Below are 8,787 nucleotides of genomic sequence, written 5' to 3' on the forward strand. Positions count from 1 at the left end.
TTCTAAGGCTATGGCCCAGGAGGCTTGACATCATGTCGCAGAGCCGAAGGTAGCAGCCCAACTCTCATCTATATTACCAGTCATCCTGCAGAGTGAAGCTACAGAGACAGAATTCTGCCTCCACCTCCAGGACACACATGATCAGGCTTTTAGACTAATGGTTCAGGGTATTCATTGAGTACCATATGACTGACGAACAAGCTGCACGAATGAACTAAAGCATTTCTTAGCATAGAAAAGTGCATCCTATCAGGAATAAAGTACTTATCTCCGAAGTTTCCATGGAACTGCCATATTTCAGCGTTTCAAGACTAAGGGAAGGTGCTTAGGAGCATTTTTGTATGCAGTGCGCTTCTCCCTTACATTAAGCTCCATTTAATAGTGCTGCCATTCCTCTTAGACAAGAGACTAGGCTTTACGGTACGCCCACAATGCACTAGTTCCATCTCGCTACATGCCATGGAGGACACATTTCGCGACTATATTTATGTTCAGGCGGACGGTAGAGAAGCCCAGGGGCCTAAAATTAATTCAATGTTTCCCTAGACGACCTACCTGAAAATTAGATTGTGCTACTGACTCGTAAAATTGAAGAATTTCATTTTTATGTGAGTATCCATGTGAAGGAATTGCAACAACTATCGCAAAGATGCATTTTGTTCAGATCTCTGAATTTGTAAATTGGCCTGTAGAACTTCAGAAATAACTAAGAAGATCTAGAAATATTGTTATCAGTCCATCTATGCTCTCTACGGCGACCTCAGCCACATAGGTTCCCGAAAGTTTTCCTGACGAACGTTTGAAATGTCGGTAATGTTCTCGATATCCAACCATGGCTCTCTGACATCGATAAACATTCCGCTGCAAGTTTTCATAGCAGTCAGAAATTATAGTTAGCCGTTACGAATAAATGAAGACAGGTAAAAATTTCCTAGTAATAATAACATTTGGCTGTCAGTGAAGTCATATGCTAAAATATTTGAAATAACAAAAATGCGCGCTTGTCTGATAAAGTGCCAGCATTGTTCCTCATATGAGTACAAACGTGCTGAAAATCTGCGAATATCCGCCATGCGCCTCGAAAACACTGCACGTGTTTTTATCCTCTGCCTTCCGTGATATCTTTCTTTTCGCAGCTGCAGAAATTCTTTGCACTTCCAAGAAGTGCATGACAAATTGCTTGAATGGCCAGCAGGTGCAACTGATGCGCAAACACGGACGGATATTCCGAAACATGGAGCCGATTCTACCGCTCGCAATGGCTGTCATAGCAAAATAACGCTCCTTTATATGAGCCACTATTGAGAGTAAAGCATAGGCGCTGGAGCTGCTGTTGTCGTCGATGCCCCGACCACATGACACGAATTGTTTGTCACAAAGGCGAGTCGTAGCGGAGCCCCTTGCAGCTGCGGAGAGTCTATAGGTCACATTACACATTACACGTTCCCCACCTCGATACGTCGCTCCAAGAAGCTTCTCACAAAAGCAGAGTTCGAGGACCCAACTCGCCGAGGCAGCTCGTGGTCGTCATGCGGCTCAGACGCCTGGGGCCCACACTACCGAACTGGACCGAAAACAGATCCCCAAGCTCATAAAGTACGGCACCGAAATAGTGCAAACAAAATTAGTATAATGTTGTAAAATATTTCATTATCAAGAAATCTTGTGTCATTCCTACCACCCATACGACATGTTCGAACATATGTTACAACTGCGGTAGTTGCTTGGCTCCAGAAAATTAAAGAGGTTTCTTTGATTTCTTCTTGCCAGGAAACAACATTGCTTTACGCGAAAAAAATCTTGTGCTCCCACAGCATGATTGATTCGAGTGTTCATGGGCCAAGGCTGATAAGAAAGTTAGGGTGAGGGGATTTATGCCCAAGCGTACTCTGCAAACGAAGCTGTTAATTTCAAGAAAAAAAATACAGAAATTGATTCTACTGTAAAATAAATTTTCTGTGTCGGCCCTATAACCGAAACCTGTTCAAAGGAAAAAGGTAAATTTTCTGTTCTTCTTGATCTCCAGCCTATAAATCGATTCAAAGCTAGAATATAACCATTCAAAGTTATTGTGCTGCTTAAAATACTACAAATTAAAATTTTAGAAATTTTTCTACATATGCCGTTTTTGCATATGCCATGCACGACGCGCTGTTTGCGATGCTGCTCTGATGTCCCATGCCATAATCTAGATGTCCGTTCTTTGCGTCAACGCATGTATGCAGCATTTCATTTCTTCTTTCGCCAATCCTAAGAGGGGAGTTGTTTTCTTACATTGCAAACATTGCACGACGTATTTTTTTAGCCAATATTTTCTGCGTGTCCATGACATACAACGTGTCGGCAATGTGGCCGGCAAAGAAATATCAAGCGAGCAGTCACAAAATTTAGCAACTACGTGTTCCGACATTTGAGCGTGCGTTGTGCTTTGTGAGGCAACATGGAAGTAAACTTAGCTTTAGTTTTCAGTTATAACACGCGTGATGGCTAACCAGTGTTCACGACAAATGTATTCTTGTCTATTCTAGTCTTCTTGAAATGCAATTGTTTTTGCTACGGCGGCGAGATAGAAAAAATAAAAGTAGGCGTGAGTTCTCAACAAAGCTCAGTGAGCGACGTTACTTCTTAGCTACGATCAAGTGTCCAATTTATTGAAGTGACCGGAAAGTGATAGTTTTTTCTTCTGTTGTCTAATACTTTATTTGCTCTGATGCTGGCATATGAACCCGCTGCATATGAGTGCGCCTGTTATCCAGTATTGATTTATTTTTGCTTCGTTAGCTACGGTGCGAGGGGTTTAATGCGGTACCGTAGGGATTTGATTTTGCCTGGCCACTGACTACGTCTTTTTATTTTGAAGACAGTTAGCCGAAACGCCAAACTGGGCGCCTTCCTCTAATATCTGGTCGTTTTAAAGGCACAGCGCAGAAAGTGCTAGTACCCAAGCCGCGACGATATGCTCTAATCAAGCTCGTGTCCACAAAAATCGCTCGCATGTCGTCTGCAAGCCTGACTTCCTGACTCTGACGAAGAATGACTAAATGTACGAATGATGGAGTGCAAAAATAAAAAACAAAAGATCAAACTTTGCATAAATGGAACTGCAGCCAAACATTAAGTAAACAAAAGTAAAAAGACAGCATGTGTCAGTGTTTCACGTAACTCCGCGCAGGGCCGTCTGCGTAAGCAGGCGTTCGGTGTGTTGCGACACCACGTACCCGAGGAAACAATGGTTGGACCCTCCCGCGTCTAGCCGTGCGAGGCTTAGCCGTGCCTAGGAAAAGGGGAATCCTTGGGGTTGAGCCGATGCCGGGTGTTCGGACCTTTAAGGCCCCCTGGCAGAAGCAGCCCACTTCTTTGGCCTCTGCTTCACATAGACGACGCCTCCAGACTGACCCACCTGGAGTAAATCGGCAGTCGCCTTTTCGTGTCCTCCCCTCTAACCTTCGCCTTTCTCTCTAACTTTCAATCGTTCTTTTCTCCTTTTCTCTTCCACTTACTTCAAAGATTCCTGGTGGCAAGGGTCAACTTTGTATGTCATAACCACCCTTGGTTTTACGTATTTGATTATAGTTGGAAAGTGCAGCGGGCGTTTGTGGTATCTATGCTTACAGGTCCTACAGTGTCCCTCTGTAGGACTCCAGGGTGGGTGGCTGGCGTTCCTGCCGAAAACATATTTTTACGTATTGCTCTTTCCCCGCATCACCGAACGCCCCCATAAAAGGGGGTGCACTATAGGAGCTGGCTACAGAGCTACGAAATTGGCTAGCGGCAACCTACTTTTTGAACTCCAATATATTATTAAACATAAGAAACTACAGAACTTAGTATCATTTGGGGACTTCCCAATCACTCTCACCCCACAGCGCACTACGAACGCCGGTAGTGGTGTAATTCCTGACGATGATTTGAGGGACCTCAATGAGACTAAGCTCTTAGAGGGCTGGAGCGATCAAAATGTCATTAATGTCAAAGCAATTAAGATGAAGGCTGAAGGAAAAGAAATTCTGACCAAGCATTTCATCCTAACATGTGGCTGAAGTGTACTGCCCGAGACTATCGAGGCAGACTACGTTAAGATCAGAGTCAGGCCGTATATCCCCAATCCCCTGCGATGTTTTAAATGCCAGAGGTTCGGTGATAGCTCACAGAGCTGTCGAGGTCGACTGACTTTCGCCAAATGCAGCACTTCTGAACACACGTCTGCATCGTGCAAGAATACTCCACACTGAATAAAGTGTGACGGGGAGCATGCCGCATACTCGCACTCCTTCCTATCCTGGAAAAAGGAAAAAAGAAATCGTTACAATTCAAGTGAAGGAGAACATATCGTTCAAGCAGGCGCGATGGTGGGTATTGTACCTGCCAAAGAACAGCTTTGCCGAATTGGCGCCTCAGGGGGGGGGGGGGGGGGGGGGGCGCCACCGCGGCTTCAACTGGCTGTCCGGCCCGCACGCAATGAGCCGACGGCGACGTCTTCCGCAACCCCGGTGGTTGCAGTCAGCGCTGCACCGCCATCCCAGAAGGAGGCATCGACTTCCAGGTTGGTGGCCTCAAGGGTCTTGTCGCCTGAGGCGAGGCCTTTAAGGCCAACAAACTGCTCGAAAGAGCGAGTGTCCACCGCCCCGGAAGAGGCGATGGACATGCCTTCGAGCCAGATGGCGCGGCAAGCGCCTAAGGAGCGTCGATAGCCACTCGATCGCTCCAGAAAAGAGAAACTGCGCATCACAGGGCCCGGAAAGGCTCTGTAAGTTAAGTTGTATTTCCTACATTACGCACACAGCGCACATCTTTTTCACAATATGGACACACAAATATTTCAGTGGAATGTTAGGGGACATCTACGCAATGTGGATGATGTTAAAGAACTTCTTCAAAAGCCAAGTCCAAAAGTGCTGTGTGTTCAGGAAACCCACCTAAATTCCACACAGACGAACGTTCTTACACAATATGCCATTTTTCTTAAAGACCGCGACGATGCTCTCGCCTTGTCGGGCGGTGCGGCTATAATAGTAGATGAAAGTTTTGCCTGCAAGCAAATACAACTTCGAAGATCCCTTGAAACAGTTCCCCTTTGAGCAGTGCTTTTCAGTATGCTGGTGACTATTACTTCACTTTACGTCCCCTCCCAGCTATCAGCTTCACAGAACACCATTTCAGTACCTTATCGACGATTTTCCTGAACCTAATACACTAGTAGGAGATCGAATGTCCATCGCATTCTGTGGGGAGACTCACGTTGTGATGCGAGGGGTCGCCGATTAAAAATATTCCTGTTTTCCACAAGTCCATACCTCCTTAATAAGAAAGAGCCTATATTCTATAGCATCACCCATAAAGCTTTCTCATCGATAGACATAAGTATAGCGTCAGGTACACTCATCCCATACCTCAAGTGGAGCGTCATTAAGAACCCGTGCGGAAGTGATCCCTTTCCCGTCGTTCTAACGCTAACTAAACCAAATGAATGCTCCCCACAAGTTCCTAAGTGGAAAGTAGATTCAGGTGACTGGCCACAGTTTCGCGAACTTACGCAGTTGTCTTTTGATGATGTCCGTTCGCTCAGTATTGATAATGCAGTGGCATACCTAACAGCGTCTATTATTGATGCAGCATCAATATGCATTGCACAAACAAAAGGCTCGTCTTCTAAATGACGCATTCCCTGTTGGAATGAGGAATGTAAGGAAGCTTGCAAGAAACAAAACAAAACATGGTGTCTCCTTCGTACCTCCGCAACAGCAGAAAACCTCATCAACTTCAAACATACTAAGTCGTAAGGAAGACGTGTGCTACGGTCTGCTAAGAGAGAAAGCTGGCGAAAATATATCTCGAACATTAATTCCTACACTCAAGAAAGAACAGTATGGAATAGGGCAACGAAATTACTTTGGCGGCCGTCTTACCATTTGCCGTTGGTGAATGATCAAGGCAATAGCCTTGAATACCAAACCAATGACCTCGGGAAACTTTTTGAGCATGTGTCTAATTCGGATAACTATTCAATATTGTTTCTCGAAAACAAAGCAACAGCGGAAAATAGGCCACTGACCCGGAAATGAAGTTAAAATGAAGCGTAAAACTATCCTTTTAATTTTGCTCAGTTCAGGGCTTCTTTGAAAAATTGTGAAAGGTATGTTTCATGAGCTGACAGGATCATGTATATAATGATAAAACACCTTCATCATGACACGCAACTAGCACTGCTATCTCTCTACAATAGTATGTGGCCAGCAAGATACCTTCAATTGGCATGGAAAGAGGTTATTGCTGTCCCTGTCTTGAAACAAAGAGACGACCCATCCTTAGTGACAAGTATCGTCCTACTACATTAACGAGTTGTCTCTGTAAGTTATTCGAAAAGATAATAAATCGCCAATTATTACACTTCCTTGAAACAAATAAAATGCTCGACCCTTATCAGTGTGGTTTTCGAGAAGGTCGACCTACAACAATCATATCCTGCCCATCGAAGAAAACATTCGCGATGCCTTCGTATATAAACAATCATTCTTATCCGTGTTTCTTTATGGGAAAGGCACACGATACAACTTGGCGTTACGGAATCCAGCGCGATCTGTCGGCGCTGGGCATCCGCGGAAATATGCTAAACATTACCGAAAGATACCTACACAACCGTACATTCCATGTCAAAATAGGTAATGCATTGCCACGTACATCCATACAGAAAACTAGGGTACCCCAGGGAGGCATACTCAGTTGCACGCTCTTTGTCATTAAGATAAACACGGATCATACATCAGCACCACCAGCTATTTTTGATTCCGTCTACGTAGACGACATACAAATACGTTTCAAATCCTCGAACCTAACACTCTGTTTGAGACAAGTACAGCAGTGCTCGAACAACGTTTCTAAGTGGGCAGACGAAAACTGGTTCAAAGTGATCCCAACCAAAGTTCTTGCGTTCTTTTCAACAGTAAGAAATGGCTTTCTGCCGATCTCACTGTCCAAATGTACGCACAACAAATACCTGTGAACAAGTAGCACACATTTCTAGACGTTATACATGACTCTAGGCTTACTTTCATTCCACACATAAGACATTTTAAAGCAAAATACCTAAAAACAATGCACATACTCAACATCTTATCCCACACAAGATGGGGTAATGACAGAAAGTCTTTATTGAATCTTTGCTGCAGCCTAATTCAATCATGATTGGACTATGGTGCCGTGGTATATCGCTTTGCCGCCTCGAGCGCGCTAAAGATGCAACATCCCGTCCAGCATCCGGGTGTCTATCTGGACAGTGCCGCATTATGAACAAGCCCTGTCGAAAACCTATCCGTAGAGTCAGATGAGTGGTCGCTCCATTTTCGTAAAACATACATCAGATTCACCTGTTTTCTCAAAATGCCCTCTAATCAGGAAAATCCGTGTTTCACAACCATTAACGACTTTACGTGTGCAACACTTTGTCGTAATAGACACTCTATCAGACTACGTTTCTCACTGCGCGTGAGAGAACATAGCGAAGAAATGGGTGTCCCAGTTCTGGAACATCTACTAATGCCTCCAGCTAAGGTATTACCGCTCTGAGACTGGGCGTATAAGTCGCGAGAGTACTATACGGGCACATACTGGAAGCACTTTAAGTCGCGAGAATCCGATAGGCTACCCATTCGACAATGCACTTCCCAGTGACACATGCAGGCGGGAAACCGGTTAGATGCAAACATACACAGACACACTGATCCAAACATAGAGACATCCATAGCTCCTGAAACTGCATGATGAACCCTAAGAATGCTAATACATTAATTGTCAATTACTGCGCTATTTATTCCATTAGCGTTATGGTACTTCGCGGGATATCCGGGGGCCAACAGTCTATGTTTTTATCTACGGATCTTTGCATCTAACTGTTTTAGGGCCTACCTGGGTGTCTAAACAGTTCGTGGTCGCATGGAAAGCGCATAGTGGTGCTGGGCTGAGGTAAAGAGGTTCAAAACCAATCGCCGATCTTTTTTTTTTTTCAAGTATCTGCAGTGAACACTTCAAAACCATGCCAAGATTGCAGCCACGAAGATGCAGGAAGGTCCTTAGTTCGCCTACCTCTCCGCACGTGCCTCGCATTCTGCTCCACACTGATTGAAATACAACTGCCACACTAGATTATTTCGCAGAAAATGGTAGACTCCAACAACGTAGCGATCTAGAAATATGGAGACGTTGCTATAGTGTGAATGTGTATGAAACTTCAATACTCTTGTTCCACTTACTTCATTTACAAATATTTTAGACTAGTGGTTTCGTTCATTTATTGAGTATCATAAAGCGCAAGAACGAACTGCACTTTTCTAAAACTTTTCATAGCATTTTAATATGCATCATAGGAGGAGTAAGGTACTTATCTCCAAAATTTCCACAAAACTCCATATTCCACAGTTACAAGACTAAGGGAAGGTGTTTAGGAGTATTTTTATATGCAGTGCGGTTCTTTCTTACGTTTTCCTGTCCTTAAGTGCCAATTAATGGTGCTACCATTCCTTTTAGGCAAGAGCCTAGGGCTTACGGTATGCTCACATTGTACTACCGCAATTACTATATGCCATGGCGGCCACATTTCGCGGCTATATTTATGTTCACGTGGACGGTAAAGAACCCCAGAGGCCCAAAAATAATTCGAAGTTTCCCTATACGACGTGCCTGAACATCAGGTTGTGGTTCTGGCTCGTAAAACCGAGGAATTGCATTTTTAAGTGAGTATGGATGCGAAATAATTGCGACGATTATCGCACACATGCATTTTGTTTAGGTCTC

The sequence above is a fragment of the Dermacentor andersoni genome, chromosome 7 (assembly GCF_023375885.2).
Source record: "Dermacentor andersoni chromosome 7, qqDerAnde1_hic_scaffold, whole genome shotgun sequence".
Classification (NCBI taxonomy): domain Eukaryota; kingdom Metazoa; phylum Arthropoda; class Arachnida; order Ixodida; family Ixodidae; genus Dermacentor; species Dermacentor andersoni.